The sequence below is a fragment of the Canis lupus genome, chromosome 30 (assembly GCF_003254725.2).
Source record: "Canis lupus dingo isolate Sandy chromosome 30, ASM325472v2, whole genome shotgun sequence".
NCBI lineage: Eukaryota > Metazoa > Chordata > Mammalia > Carnivora > Canidae > Canis > Canis lupus.
This window is the reverse complement of record NC_064272.1, coordinates 12756825-12772803: the sequence shown is the minus strand read 5'-3', so window position 1 is coordinate 12772803 and position 15979 is coordinate 12756825.

Here is a 15979-nt window from a genome sequence, read left to right as displayed (position 1 = left end):
CAAATCATGACAACTGCTTCCCAAACAAGATTGGGAAGTAGATGTTGACAATCAGCCTTTGTTTGAGCCCTATGAATGACTTTTTTTTTTTTTTTTAAGGAATGCACACAATTGGTGCTTGCTTCAGCAGCACATATTCTAAAATTGGAAGGAACTCAGACAATTGTATGGTCCTTTTCTATTAAAAGAAAGTACACCAAACCCAAGTCTGGTGTTATATACCTCTTTTTTTTATCAATTTGATTGTGAAATCAATGGACAGTTTTTAAACACCTCCCTCAGTTCTCTGAGGCCTGAACAACTAATCACTCTTCCAAAGGTAAAAACATCAAACGCTTTGTTGATAGATCTGACAGGATGCAAAGCATGGCCTTGGGTTACAAAGGGCTCTTGAGGCCTGGTGCTGCTATACCCACTGTATGGAAGTGATCATCACAAGCTGTGGAGAATTCCTGCAGAGTCGATCTGGTGGTCTTATCTGTTCTGTCTCTTTTACGCTGGAAGTCAAGGATTTTATTTTTTGCCCAAGATTATTTGAAACTTTTAAACTTATTTTTTATTTTTATTATGTAAGTTTTAGATAAAAGACAGAAAGGAGCTGAGGCCCATGCCTGCACACCTATGTGGGAGTACAGCAGATGGGGCCCATCCAGCGTGTGTGCTGAACCAGGAAAGGCATGACAGCCTTTGTGAGATCACTGCTGCTGCCAGTTCCAAATTCAACCCAGGAGAATGCCCCATCACTCAGCATGGTAGAGTCCAATAAACGTGGGGCAAATTTGCAGCTTATACCTTTGGAAATCAATGCCCTCAACCAGTAGCCAGGTGCCATGAAAGGGCCAGTTACAGCCTACATCTTCTGTTTCATGGCCTTATGGCAACTGGGAGAAACTGGCACCTGCCAATGAAAAATGCCTGCTGAACCCCCGAAGCTGGGGAAGAAAAAGACACTGGAGAAATCCTCTTGATGGACTGAGCCAAGCCAGCAGCTTCAGATGTACTCAGCAGAGAAACGGCCAATTTACTGGAGGAGATGGATCAAGAATTTGGTGTTGGCAGTCTGGTGGAGAACAGGGTTTGGCAGAAGCAGCATGATCTATCTATACAGTCCTTGGAGTCACCTACACAGCCTTTCCAGGAAGCACATCCTCAATCCCTTTCAAAAAAGATATGCCTGGTCAGGACAAAGATGTTCTATAGGGGGAAGACTGTATGTTGGTGAATGTGAACCTGGTGGAAATTGGGCAGGTACACCATGGAGCAGCAGAAGAGGAAGCCTGGATATCTGCCCCCTGTAGAGAAGAGAATTTATAGGATTTCAGAGCAATCCTGTTCAAATGCACTGAGGAGTGCACACTCTTGCCCTTTAAACCAGGGCAAATTTGCTTATAGCCATAGGTAATGGGAACTGCTAGGGATCCAGTGAAACCCTAGTTTTAGGCTTAGGCTTATTTACTGAGCAAAGTAAAGTCCCAACTCATCTCTGAGCACCTCCCTCCCATTGAGGTAGTTACCTTTAGTCAGATAAAGTGGAGAGAAGAAAATTGTAAGGAGAAGGTAGGAGGTGGCTTTTCAGAGTAATGACTTGCTGTTCTGTAGGAATCAGATTCCAGAGAGAGACTTTTGTTCTGGATTGCAAGGCCAGGGTGTACATTGTTTGGCCAAGGATGAATAGGTATCCCCAAGGCGAGGAGGAAAAGTAGCCAATGCCTCAACTCCACACTGTTATGACTCCCAAGCGTAGAACATAGAGATCGTTGATAAAGAGGACAGAGTGTGGAGCTCTGTGATTGGGGTCCTCATAGGTGCTAGAATACATCAAGAATAGATGGCACTGCAGAAGCAGCTGAAGAAGGGTCCTAAGCTGAGGCAACTACACAAGTTGCAAGATAGTGACAACAAGGTAGTGGGGAGCATGTAGAAACTAGGGTTTTGCCAGTAGACTGACAGAACAATGAAGTCCTCGAGTGAGAGAATGCCATAATGTTTATCAATACTTTGAAATTCTGCTGAAACCTGTTGGGAAACCCCCAATGATGGGCTGACCGGGGGCAGCAAGAGGAGCTTGTGGACTTTGAACTGTAGGAGGAACACTAGGACAATCTCTACTCTGAGTTCAATGGGGAGGAGATTATCAGATGGAATATAGTCTATCTGGATGAACTGAAGCAGCAGCAGGATGCATTTCCTTCCTACCGTCATCCTGGCTGAGGAGCTCATCATGAATAGAAAGCTGGCAACCTCCCTTCTTTTGTTTCAGAAGAAAGGTGAGACCCTGGTGCAGAGTGTAGCCAAGGAGAAGATGCAAAACGAGCTCATACCCTCAGCTTTGTACTGCTTCAAGGATAAGATGGTCATCAATGACAAGAATGGCCAATAAGAAGGGTACTGAAGCTTTACCCAGCTTGCATGTTAATATCAGGTTTGTGGACAAAGTGGACCAAAAGCAAAGAGATTTTCTAGCAGCTGTCCTATTACTTCATGGGAAGAGCCCAGGCTAAATTAAGATAGAGAAACAGATGGAGAAGCTACATGAGGAGTCACCCCTGAAGATGAGCTCCAGCAACACACCCCTGGGCATGTGAGTTTTCTCCAGGAGAAGCAAAAGACTAAGAAGACACCATACATCCTGCTCTGGGACAGCAGCCAATAGCATCAATGTCAGCACCCATCACCAAGTGAAAAAACCTCTCACATCTGCTCCTTTCCCCAAATTTAATTAAAGTTCCCTTCTGGTATTGTCTTCCTGGTCATGGTGCACATTCCAGAGTAAGACTTAAAGGAAGAGCAGGACATTCTTGTGGGATCTCCAGCTATACCACCATCAGATAGGCTTGGCTATGCAACTCACCTTCAGCTGTGTGACCTCACACATGTCCTGAACCTCTCTGAGCTTCATTGTTGTCATGTGAAAAATCAAAACACCCATTCTTTGTGTAACGGTTTTGTGAATATCAAATAACCTTATTCATTTACTCAGTAAATCATTTGCCTAGAATTCTGATGTGAGCAAGCCTGTGGCTCCCTAACATTTGGCTTAGTGTCTGTCTTGTAGTTGCGAGGTGAGAGTTGGTCATCAAATTACACAGACTGTAAAAGAAGTTGTTTTAAAAATGTATTTAGGCTCTGTTTTAATCAAGTATGGTGAGTCGCAGACAAAGAAATGACTGTCATGAAAAAGGAAATTTTTATACAGATCTCTAGAAATAGGAGGCTCAGCACAGGAGGCACAGCGTAGCATGTCAGGGGAAGACAACAGGGTTGGTCAGGAGACAGAGCAAGGAGAAATGTTAGAGCTTTTAAATTTGGACAAAATTTTCTTTATTGAAGTATAATTGGCATATAATATCCTATTAGTTTCAGGCATACATCATAATGATTTGATATTTTTATACATTATGAGCTGACTCTTACAATAAGTCTAGTTACTACCTGTCACCATACAGATCTATTACAATATTATTGACAATATTTCCTATGCTCTACATTACATCCCCAAGGCTTATTTATTTTAAAATTTTAAGTTTGTACCTCTCAACTCATTTTACCTATTTTGCCCACCAATCCCAACCACTTCCCTTCTGATAACCAGTAGTTTGTTTTCTGTATCTATGAGTTTGTTTCTATTTTGGTTTTATTTTTGTTTTTTAATAGATTTTATTTATTCATGAAAGACACAGAGAGAGGCAGAGACATAGGCAGAGGGAGAAGCAGGCTCCCTGCAGGGAGCCCAATGCAGGGCGTGATCCCCAAACCAAGATCACACCCTGAACCGGAGGCAGATGCCCAACCACTGAGCCACCCAGGCGTCCTTTGTTTTGATTTTTAGATCCTACATATATATGAAATCATATGGTACTTGTCTTTCTCTGTATGACCTTTTTAACTTCATAATACCCTCTAGGTACACCTATGCCAGTACAAATGGTAAGATTTCATTTTTTTATGGCTGAGTAATATTTAATTATACATATAAACACACATCCATACCACATCTTTTTGTCCATTCATCGATTGATGGACATTTTGGTTGCACCAAATTACATTTCCACCAATGGTGTATAGAGGTTTCCTCTTTTCCACATCCTCACTAACATGTGTTATTTTTTATCTTTTTGATAATAGCCATTCTGACAGGTGTGAAAGGATATTTCATTGTGGTTTTAGTTTGTGTTTCACTGATGTTTAGCAATGTTGAACATCTTTTCAGATGCCTGTTCATCTTTATGTCTTTGGAAAAGAAATATTCAGGCCTTTCCATTTTTTAATTTTTTTAATATTGTGTAACTTCTTTATATATTTTGCACATTAACCTCCTACGGGCTACATAATTTGCAAATACTTCTTTCCCATTCTGTAAGTCACCTTTTCATTTTATTGATGGTTTCTTTCACCATACAAAAGCCTTTGTTTGATATAATCCTCTGCTTATTTTTGCTCTTATTGACTTTTGAGCCTTTATTAAAGTTAACATGGGAAAGAAAAACAAGGCAGGGTAAACAGGCTGGATTGGCTAGTTTGAATAATTTCAGTGGATTCTGGGGTAAAGGGCTGTCAGTAGTTGTGGTACCTGGTCCTGTTGGGTTTTAGGGCAGAGGAATAGGCGACCCAGTATGAGACCCCAATAAAGGATATTAACCCCTTATAAAACACATGATTTACAACTATTTTATCCCATTCCAAATGTCATCTTTTCATTTGTTAATTGTTTCTTTTGCTGTGTAGAAGCTTATATTTTTTTATTTATTTGAGAGAGGCACAGAACACAAATGGGGGACAGGGCAGAAGGAGAGGAAAAGCAGACTCCCTACTGAACATGGAGTCTGACCTGGGGCTCAATCCCAGGACCGCAAGATCATGACCTGAACCAAAGTCAGATGCTGAACCAACTGAGCTACCCAGAGGATTTTTATTTATTTATTTTTTCCCAGAGGCTTTTTAATTTGATGTAATCCCACTTATTTTTGCTTTTGTTGCCTGGGTTTGGGGGTTTGCATCCAAAAATTCACTACTAAGAGCAATGTCAATGCACATTTTTCCTATGTTTCTCCAGGATTTAATCTGAGTTGATTTTTGTGTATGATGTAAGATAAGGGTCCACTTTCATTCTGTGCATGTGGAGATCCAGTTTTCCTAAAATCAATTGAATAGGCCATCCTTTCCCCAATATATATATTCTTAGTACCTTTGTTAAAGATTAGTTGACCATATGCTTATGGTTTACGTCAGAGCTCTCTATTCTATTCCATTGCTCTATATATCTGTTGTTATTCCAGTACCATACTGTTTTGATTACTATAGCTTTGTAATAAAATTTGAAATCAGGAAGTATCCCTCCAGATTTGTTGTTCTCCTCAAAATTATTTTATCAAGGTCTTTTACAACCGCATATGAATTTTAGGATTATTTCCTATTTCTGTGAAAACTGACATTGGAATTTTGATGGGGATTACATTGAATCTGTAGTAGTATGGACATTTTAACTATATTCTTCCAATCCATAAACATAAGATATCTTTCAATTTGTATCATCTTCAATTTCTTTCATCATTTTTTGAGTGTAGTTGGCACATAATGATGCATTAGTATAATGTGTACACATAGTGGTTTGATGATTTTATACATTATGCTATGCTCACCTCAAGGTTAGCTGCCATCTGTCACCATGCATCACTATTATGATATCATTGACTATATTCCTTAAGCTCTGCCTTTTATTCCTGTGACATTCATTCCACAATGAGAAAACTGTATCTCCCACTCCCTTTTACCCATTTTGCCCAACCCACCTCCCCTCTGGCAATCATCAGTTCTTTGTATTTATAAGTCTGATTCTGCCTTTGTTTTTGTTTACTTTTATTTTCTTAGATTCTACTTATGAGTGAAATCATGGTATTTGTCTTTCTCAGACTGACTTATTTCACTTAACATAATACCCTCTAAATCCATGTCATCTCAGATGGCACAATCTCATCCTTTTATGTCTGTGTAATATTCCGTTCTTTATATATGCCACATCGTTCTTATCCATTTGTCTATTAATAGACACTTAAGTAGCTTAAATATCTTAGTTGTAATAAATATAGGGATGCACATATCATTTTGAATTAGTGTTTTCATTTACTTTGGGTAAATACCCAATAGTGGGATTATTGGATCATATGGTATTTCTATTTTTAAGTTTTTGAAGAACCTCCATACTGTTTTCCACCAATTTACGTTCCTACCAACAGTGTGTGAGGATTCCTTTTTCTCCACGTCTTTGCCAACGTTGTTATTACTTCTCTTTTTTAAAAAGATTTATTTATTTATTCATGAGAGACACAGAGAGGCAGAGGGAGAAGCAGGCTCCTTGCAGGAACCCAGAAGTGGGACTTGATCTGGGATCCCAGGATCATGCCCTGAGCCGAAGGCAGACACTCAACTACTGAGCCACCCAGGAGTCCCAACTTTTTTTTTTCTTTTAAAGCCATTCTAACAGGTCTAAGGTGATCTCTAATTGTGGTTTTGATTTGCATATCCCAGATGATTAGTGATGTTGAACATCTTTTCATGTGCTATTTGCCCTCTGTCTTTGGAAAATGCCTATTTTAGGTCTTCCCATTTTTTAATTATATTTTTTGTATTGAGTTGTATATTAACCCCTTATCAGATGTAGCATTTGGTAGCCTTCTCATTTTGTTGATCATTTCCTTTGCTGTTAAGAAGCTTTTTATTTTGATATAGTCTCAATAGTTTATTTTTGCTTTTGTTTCCCTTGCCTGAGGAGACATATCTAAAAAAAGTATTGCTAAGGCTGATGTCAGAGAAATTAATTAATGTGTTTTCTCCTAGGATTTTTTTTATGGTTTCAGGTCTCACATTTAGACCTTTAATCCATTTTGAGTTGTTTTTTGTGTATAGTATTAAAAGATGGTCCAGTTTTATCAATGTTTTATAGTTTAGTGTTCAGATCTTTAACCTCCTTGGTTAAATTTAGTCCTAAGTATTTATTCTATTTGATGCTATTATAAAAGAGGTTGTCTTCCTAATTTGTTTTCCAGATAGTTGTTATTGTATAGAAATGCAACAGATTTTTCATGTTGATTTTTGTATCCCACAACTTTACTGAATTTATTTATTCCAACAGTTTTTTATATTTTGGAGTCTTTAGATTTCTCTATATAAGAACATGTCATGTTAAAATAGAGCTCACTTTACTTTTTCCTTTTGGATTTTGGATGCCTTTTATACCTTTTTGGTACTCAAATGCTCTGGCCTAGGACTTCCAGTGCTATGTTGAATTGGAATGGTGAAAGTGGGCACCTTTGTCTTGTTCTTGATCTTAGAGGAAAAGCTTTCAACCTTTCACCATGAGCATAATGTTAGCAGTCATATATGGACATTATGGCATTGAAGTAAGTCTTTCTATACATAACTTTTTGAGAATTATTTTTATTAGGACACAATGTTGAATTTTGTAAAATGGTTTTTGTACATCTACTGAGTTGGTCATATGATTTTTATCCTTCATTTTGTTAAAATAGTTATTCATATTTATTGATAATTGTACACTAAATGATTCATTGCATCCCAGGGATAAATTCCACTTGGTCATGCTATATGATACTTTTAATGTGCACTTGAATTTGGCTTGGTAGTATTTTGTTGATGGCTTTTGCATCTATGTTCACCAAGGATATTGGTTTGTAATTTTCTTTTCTAGTAATGTCCATCTAGTTTTTGTATCAAGGTAATGACAGTCTTGTAAACAGACTTTAGGAGTATTCCTTTCCTTTCAATATTTTAAGAGAGTGAGAAAGACTGATGTAAAACATCATTTATCTATTTGCTAGAAGTCACCAATAAAACCTTCTGGTTTGAGGTTTTACTTTTGGGGAAGTTTCAAATACTTATTCAATCCCCATATTCATTATTGGTCCATTCAGGTTTTCTTTCTCTTTACAATTCAGTCTTGATAGTCTCTCTGTTTCTAGGAATTTGTCCATTTGTTCTACGTTATCAAAGTTGTTGGCATATAATCGTTCATAGTAGTTTCTCATGATTTTTAGTATTGCTGTTATCAGATGTAATGTCTTCTCTTTCACTTCTTTAGTCTTTCTGGTTTTTTGTTGTAGTGTAGCTAAAGATTTATCAGTGTTTATCTTTTCTAAAACCAACCATTAGTCGTACTGATCTTTTCTATGTCTTTTTAGTCTCAATTTCATTTATTTCTGTCCTGATCTTTTTTTCTTCCTTCCATGACTTTGGGCTTAGTTTGTTCTTTCTGTTTGTTTCTAGTTTCTTGAGTGTAAAGTTGTGTTGTTTGAGAGTTTTCTTTTTTCTTAATATAAGCATTTATCACTATAAACTTCGTGGAACTGTTTTTACTGTATCCCATAAGTTTTCATATATTGCACTTCAATTTTCATTTGCTTCAAGATATTTCTTGATTTCTTTTTTGAAATCATCTTTGACATATTGGTTCTTTATTACGGAGTTGACTAATCTCCACAGATTAGTGAATTTTCCAGTTTTCCTCTTGTAATTGACTTCTAGTTTCATACCATTGGTTGGAAAAGATGCTTGATACAATATCAATCTTCTTAATTTGTTAAGTCCTGTTTTGTGGTATAACATATTTGTCCTGGAGGATGTTCCATGTGCACCTGAAAAGAATGTGTTTTCTGCTGCTGTGAATGGAATGTTCTAAAAATATCTATTAGTTCCATTTGGTCTAAGTCCACTGTTTCCTTATTGATTTTCTGTCTAGATAACTTATCCACTGTTGAAAGTAGGGTATTAAAGCCCCCTGCTCTTACTGTATTGTTGTTTCTATAAGTTCTGTTAATATTTTCTTTATATATTTAGGTGTTCCAATGTTCAATACATATATATTTCAATAGTTAAATTGTTTTGTTTCCTAAATTCCATGTATAAGTGAAATCAAATGGTATTTGTCTTTCTTTGTCTGACTTATTTCAATTAGGATTATACTCTCTAGGTCCATCTATGTTATTGCAAATGACCAAATCTCATTTTTTATGGCCAAATATTCCATTATGTATACTACCACATCTTCTTTATCCATTCGTCTATTGGTAGACCCTTAAATTGCTTCCATATCTTGGCTATCTCAGATAATGTTGTAATAAACATAGGGGTGCATATATCTTTTCAAATTAGTGTTTTAATTTTCCTTGGGTAAATTCTCAGTAGTAGAATTATTGGATCGTATATTTCTATTTTTAATTTTTTGAGGAAATTTCATACTGTTTTCCACTATGGCTGCATCAATTACCATTCCTACCAACAGTGCTTAATAGTCCCTTTTTCTCCACATCCTCACCAACACATGTTATTTCATGTCTTTTTGGTAGTAATCATTCTGGTGCTTGCCACAAAAGAGAGTGGGGGGGATAGGTGAAATAGATAAAGGATATTAAGAGGTATAAAGTTTCAGTTACAGAATAAATAAGTCACAGAAAAAGCACAGCATAGAGAATATAATCAGTAAGAATGTAATAATGTTGTTTGGTGACAGATGGTGACTGCACTTATGGTGAGCACAGAGTATAGAATTGTTGAATCATGTTGTATACCTGAAGCCAATATAACACTATACATTAATGATACTTCACTAAAAAAAAAAAAAAAAGAAAGAAAAAAGAAAAAAAGTCTTATAGTGTATGGTTACATCATGTTTTTTCTTATCCATTCAGCCTCTCTGTCTTTTGACTGGAAAATTTTAGCCATTTCTATTTAAAGTAGTTATAGGTAGGTCCTATTATTGCCAGGAGGCCTGAATGGCTCAGCGTTGAGCATCTGCCTTTGGCTCAGGGCATGATCCTGGGGTCTGGGATTGAGTCCCACATCAGGCTCCTTGCAGGAGAGCTTGCTTCTCCCTCTGCCTATGTCTGCATCTCTCTCTCTCTCTCTCTCTCTCTCTCTCTCTCTCTGTGTCTCTTATGAATAAATAAATAAAATCTTTATTAAAAAGTTCTATTATTGCCATTTTCTTTATTATCATACTGTTTTGTAGTTCCTTGTTCCTTCTCTTGATGTCTTCCTTTGTGATTTTATTGTTTTTGTAGTAGTGGTATGCTTTGATTCATTTTATCTTTTTTGTATATCTTCTATAGGTTTTACTTTATGATTACATGAGGCATACACAGAATATCTCAGTCATAACAGTAAATTTTACTGAAAACTGAATACAAAACTGTTTTTGCCCCATACATACACATTTTGTTATTGATGTCACAGTTTGTACCTTTTTATATTGTGTATATTTTTAACAAACTATTGTAGCTATATTTACTTTTAATACTATTTCAACTGTAGTTTTTTTAAATAAATTTATTTTTATTGGTGTTCAATTTACCAACATACAGAATAACACCCAGTGCTCATCCCGTCAAGTGCCCCCCTCAGTGCCCGTCACCCATTCACCACCACCCCCCACCCTCCTCCCCTTCCACCACCCCTAGTTCGTTTCCCAGAGTTAGGAGTCTTTATGTTCTGTCTCCCTTTCTGATATTTCCCACACATTTCTTCTCCCTTCTCTTATATTCCCTTTCACTATTATTTATATTCCCCAAATGAATGAGAACATATAATGTTTGTCCTTCTCCGATTGACTTACTTCACTCAGCATAATACCCTCCAGTTCCATCCATGTATTTCAACTGTAGTTAAACTTGATTTATGTGCCACCATTACAATATTGAGTATTTTGAATTTGATTATATGAGTTTTATACTTTCATATGTTATTATATTCCTAATTAGCATCATTTCATTTCAACTTGAACAACTTTTAGCATTTTGTAGGGCATGTCTAGCAGTGATGAACTCCTTCCACTTTTGTTCAGGAATTTTTAAATCTCCATTTCTGAAACACAGCTATATTGGGTATAGTAATCTTGATTGGAATTTTTTTCTTTCAACACTTTTAATCTGTTCTCTCCCTCTTTCCCTCTTTCTCTCCCTTCCTCTCTCTCTCCCTTCCTCTCAGCTTCCAAAGTTTCTGCTGAGAAATCCATTGATAATTTCATGGGAGTTCCCTAGTATGTGACAAGTCACATTTCTCTTTTTGTTTTCAAAATTCTCCGAGTTGACTTTTGTTTGATAAAAGCATGTCTCAGTGAAGACCTCTTTATGTTCACGAAGTCTTTGGGGCTTTTTTGGGGGGGAGGGGGCTTCATGTTAATTTTCCTACCCAGATTTAGAAAGTTTTCAGTCATTATTTCTTCAAATAAACTTCTTGCACCTTTTCTCCTCTACAGCTTCTGGGACTTCAGTAATACATATTGATTCATTTGTTAACTCCCTTTCGTACATTTTTTTTCTTTCTGTTCCGCTGACTGAATAATTTCAAATGATCTGGCTTTGTGAAAGAAAAAACTTTCACCAGGCAGCCTGGCTAGAGAATGTGGGAGTGTCCCAGATCTTTCCAATGGCTCTTCCCACTCCACTCTCTTATTCCCTTATGGAGAAATCTTAGGATGGTGTGCCTTCTCTTGATCACACAAATCCAAGCAAGGTGCTGAAAAGCCTCATTTATCTTACAAGGTACTACTTTGAAGTACTTAAGATTGTATGCCTTCTCTCAATTCAGTATTTTTATGCTAGCTGCTGTATATCCATATGCTGTCTGCAGGGGCTTGCACATGCCATCTGTGAAGGCTCATAAGCACAATTTGCAGAGGCTTACAGACACCATCTGCAGGAGAATGCAAGGTGCCAGCAACAGGAGAGACAGTGTGTGGAGTGCTCTGCATGACTACTAGTCAGGGTGGAGAAGTATCCATAGGTCAGGCATCCTATGGGATCATGAGTAGGGATCTGAGTGGAGTCCACAAGCTTGTTAGTAGGATCTTTGGCAAGTTGTTGAGATCCAGATGCTGGTTTCTGTGAGTCCCCAACCCTTTCACCCTGTTCTAGCTGTTCTCTGATTACTCAGCTGTGCCAATCCCCTCAGTGTTCTTGGGGCAAGATGGAAGTGTACTTCTTTTATAGCATCCCACAAGGCTGGAAAAGCCCAGTGCTCACTTCACAGGAGAAACCACAGGCAAAATGGGTCTCTCCTAGCACCGAGCTGAACCACCATGAAGTGAAACTTTCTTCTCATCCCCTTCAATGAGTTTTTGCTCCATTAGGGTGCTGGAATCTCTGAGGTAAATGTCTTGGCTCCTATAGAGATTGTCTATCCACGAGAGGTTGTTAAAATCAGTGTTTCTGTGTAGATAAGAGAATTGGAAGCTTCTATTCTGCCATCTTCCTGATGTCCAGAGCTTCTTGCATGCAGAAGATAACTATTTTTTGCAAGGATGAGGAGTTAAGTGCATGATGTACATAAATAATTCTTGTTATACCTGACAGAGCAATACTTAATAATTACTTCTAAATAGAGAATTTGAAAATATTTTGTTGACAAATATTAAAAATATAATTTGCAGGCAGCCCGGGTGGTTCAGCGGTTTAGCACCGCCTTCGGCCCAGGGTGTGATCCTGGAGACCCGGGATCAAGTCCCATGTCAAGCTCCTAGCATGGAGCCTACTTATCCCTCTGCCTATGTCTCTGCCCCTCTCTCTCTCTCTGTCTCTCTCTCTGTGTCATGAATAAATAAATATAATCTTTAAAAAAACATATATATATATATATATATATATATATATATATATATATATATATTTGCCATTATACATAAGCACCTTTGATTTTGTTTCCTCCATTTCCTCCTTTGATATTTTTTCCAGGATTTGGAACAAAGTAACTGCAACTATCATTCTACTTGCCTTAATCAAATGCTGAAAAGCCTCCCTTTCCTTTCCAAATGGCTGGATGATCCAAACTGATATCAAAATAGATTTAACCAGGATCACATTTGTTCATTGAGACAGTCCAATAATTGATTCATTTTTCTGTGTCCTCTCTCTCCCAAACAGAAGGGATAATTTCATAGTGTCATGCTCAGAAGAATGCCAACACTGAGCTAATCATGCTCCCCTCCTTCACTGCATGTTTTATACTCCCTCAATCCATCTTCACTTTTATCTACAGACTTCATTCTCTCCATTCAAATCCTCCTCTGTTGCACTGGAACAACTGACTAGGAGATGATAGATAGATAGATAGATAGATAGATAGATAGATAGATAGATAGATAGATAGATAAAAAGCTTTGAAAGGTGCAAGTGACCTCTAGCAGTGCAGAAAGAAATAGGATTGCAGCCCTGCGAATGATAGGTTGCCCTCATAGCATAAGGCCTATGAGGCTTAAACATTACAACTCTGGGTTATAGACAATCACAAAATAATTTTTGCATGAGCTATAGAAGGAAGAACTAAACCAATAATTATTTTAATGTGGTGAAAGCCCTGTGGGAGTTTGTGCTGCTCATTATTGATCTGCTGGCTTATCTTTTGGGGAGCCTGAGGCTTTTCTGGTCCATGAGATTCCAACTCCTAGACCAGGCTCATGAGTAGCTCTGGAAAAAAAAGACTATAGATCATCCATTTCATTGTGGTTAAAAGTGGTGATAAAATGATATGGTTCATTCCTCCTCGCCATTTTCCACTTTGCATTTACTTTTTCATTCCAACTACCAGACCAACTGACCTAGAGTGCTTTCCAGCTCAACACCAGATGCATAGACAACATATTAGTGTAGAATTCTCCAAGAGCTACTACAGTTGTACAAATTCTAATCCTTAAATAGCTTCTTCTATATTACTTATAGCCATTCTGCTTCTCTGATCAAATCCTGACTGAGACAAGACACCATTTAGAAACTAAGGCATGAGGGGATCCATTGGGGTAGGAAGATCTGGCCCTTCTTCAGACTCCACAATATGCTACTTTAGTTCTTTATTTGGCCTTACTACATTCTGCTAGTCTGAGTTGGCTTATATAAAATAGGTGTGGAACAAACTTCCTGCCTCCCCTGAAACCTCATGAGAAGAAAGTCCTTATCTCATCCCCAAGTCCTCTATGAGCTTCTTGATGAGTCCTTATCTCATAAGCTTATAAGGTATTTCTAGATGTATCCTTCTTAGATGACAGAGTTCAGGGCCAACCAGTCTACTCTGCCAAAGAATGAAAGCCAAGAGCTTCCTACAACCTATGTGAGTCAGATGGCATGATAGTTCTCCTCCAGCTCAATAAAAGCAATTTCCCACTCCAGCTCAGGTAAAGCTTACTAGATTAATATCAAATTTCATCAAACTATATGATTTTTACTAAGTCCCAAGTGATGCCTCCCTGTGCCTTTATTTTAACATCTCAAAAAACATCTCCCTGTGCCTTCTAGATTGGTTGAATGAAAACATATGGGATATAGTGAAGGTAGCTTAAGGAAATTAAGCAAATGGCCCAAGATCTGGGCTAGTTGCAGAATCAAGATACTTGGTTTGAAGATTTTACAATAAGAATATTTATATAAAAAAAATAAGAATATTTATATAAACATATTGAAAACTTTAAGATTAAAAAGATGACAAGGCAAAGATTATCTCTTCAAATATTTATAATATCAAATATAGGAAATAATAATAGTCACTTCCTGCGTACAGTACTCCAGACAAGCAAGAACCAAAAACAAAGCTTGGGGGATGATTTGTTATTACTGGAGCTCAACCACAGAAGTCATCAGAAAGCTTCCTTCCTATTAACTAGTTAAAGGTAAGCTTATGTATGAGGCAATCTGCTCCAATCCCTAGCCCAGACTCATTATCCTGGAGGATTTTGACCTTTACCATAATTCATGAAGGGGCTTTTGTATAGATTTGAGCTGTTATTGCTAGGTGAGATAATGTAGTTAGAAATAACTGACAGCTTTAAAGACAAAGGTCATTAGAAAATGAACTTAACTATCATTTCTAGTTCTCACTCAGTGGACTGCTGTGATTTTTCTCAATCCTGCAACCACCGTATGAACAAAATAAATAGCATTTTCATTAAATGTTTACATTTAACAAATTAAAACCTATTTAAACACATTTCATTTATTCATCTTGATAGAATGGATCCTCTGTGTAATGCATGACATCCTTTATCCCCCAGCTTAAACCAAATCAACATTAAAAGATTCATCCATAGATTTAAAGACAGCATTGTTTTTTAAGAGGCCTTGGGAGGGGGGGAAAGTCTGTCTCCCTTATGGATACTTGCATGATATTTCTGGCCTCTTAATAGACATCAGAAATTCTTCCATCACTTCAACATTCGTAATGGCTCAGTCTTCTCAGATATCTCTCTTTGCAGATAAGCCTGATGCCCCTTTGTCTTCTCACTTGATTTCACCTGTGGTGGATAGTCCATGGAAATTCACATTCCTGTCTTGCTGAGAGCATATTATGTCAGCATCCACTATGCATTTCCCTGGGCCATGTAATGTCAGGTAATCCTGTTGGATACCCACATAATTATAAAATAGACATGCACAGTTAACACCCTTGGGGGAAACCATTAACAACATAGTGATGAGAGCCAGTGGATCAATGTCATAGCCTTCAAAGTCAAACTGTACATGTGGGTATCCTGTGTGATTCTCAAAAGATCCTGCTTGAGTCAAATTCTTCATTGCTCATACTGATCATCTTAACATATTCTTACACTGGCTGTTTCTCAACATTTTCTGCTCCCTCAAGCTTCCATTCTTGTGTCACCTCTCAAAATAATTGCACTTAAGTCCATATTTTAGGCCACAGTTTTTTTTTTTTTTTTTTTTTTTTTTTTTTTTTTTTTTAGGCCACAGTTTTGAGGGTTACCCATACTAAAGCAATTGATATCAGAGGTTGTACTAGAAAACAGACCTTCAGAAATGGATTCAGGCACTAATCACTTTATGGTCTGAGTGTAATAAGAATCTCATTGCCTAGAGAAATGGGTTCATAAGAATCCTCAAGTTATGGCATTTTAATATTTAGATTCTCATTTGTAGTGGATAAGGGTGACATACAGATAATAGGAAACAACAAACCTATCACTTAGAAA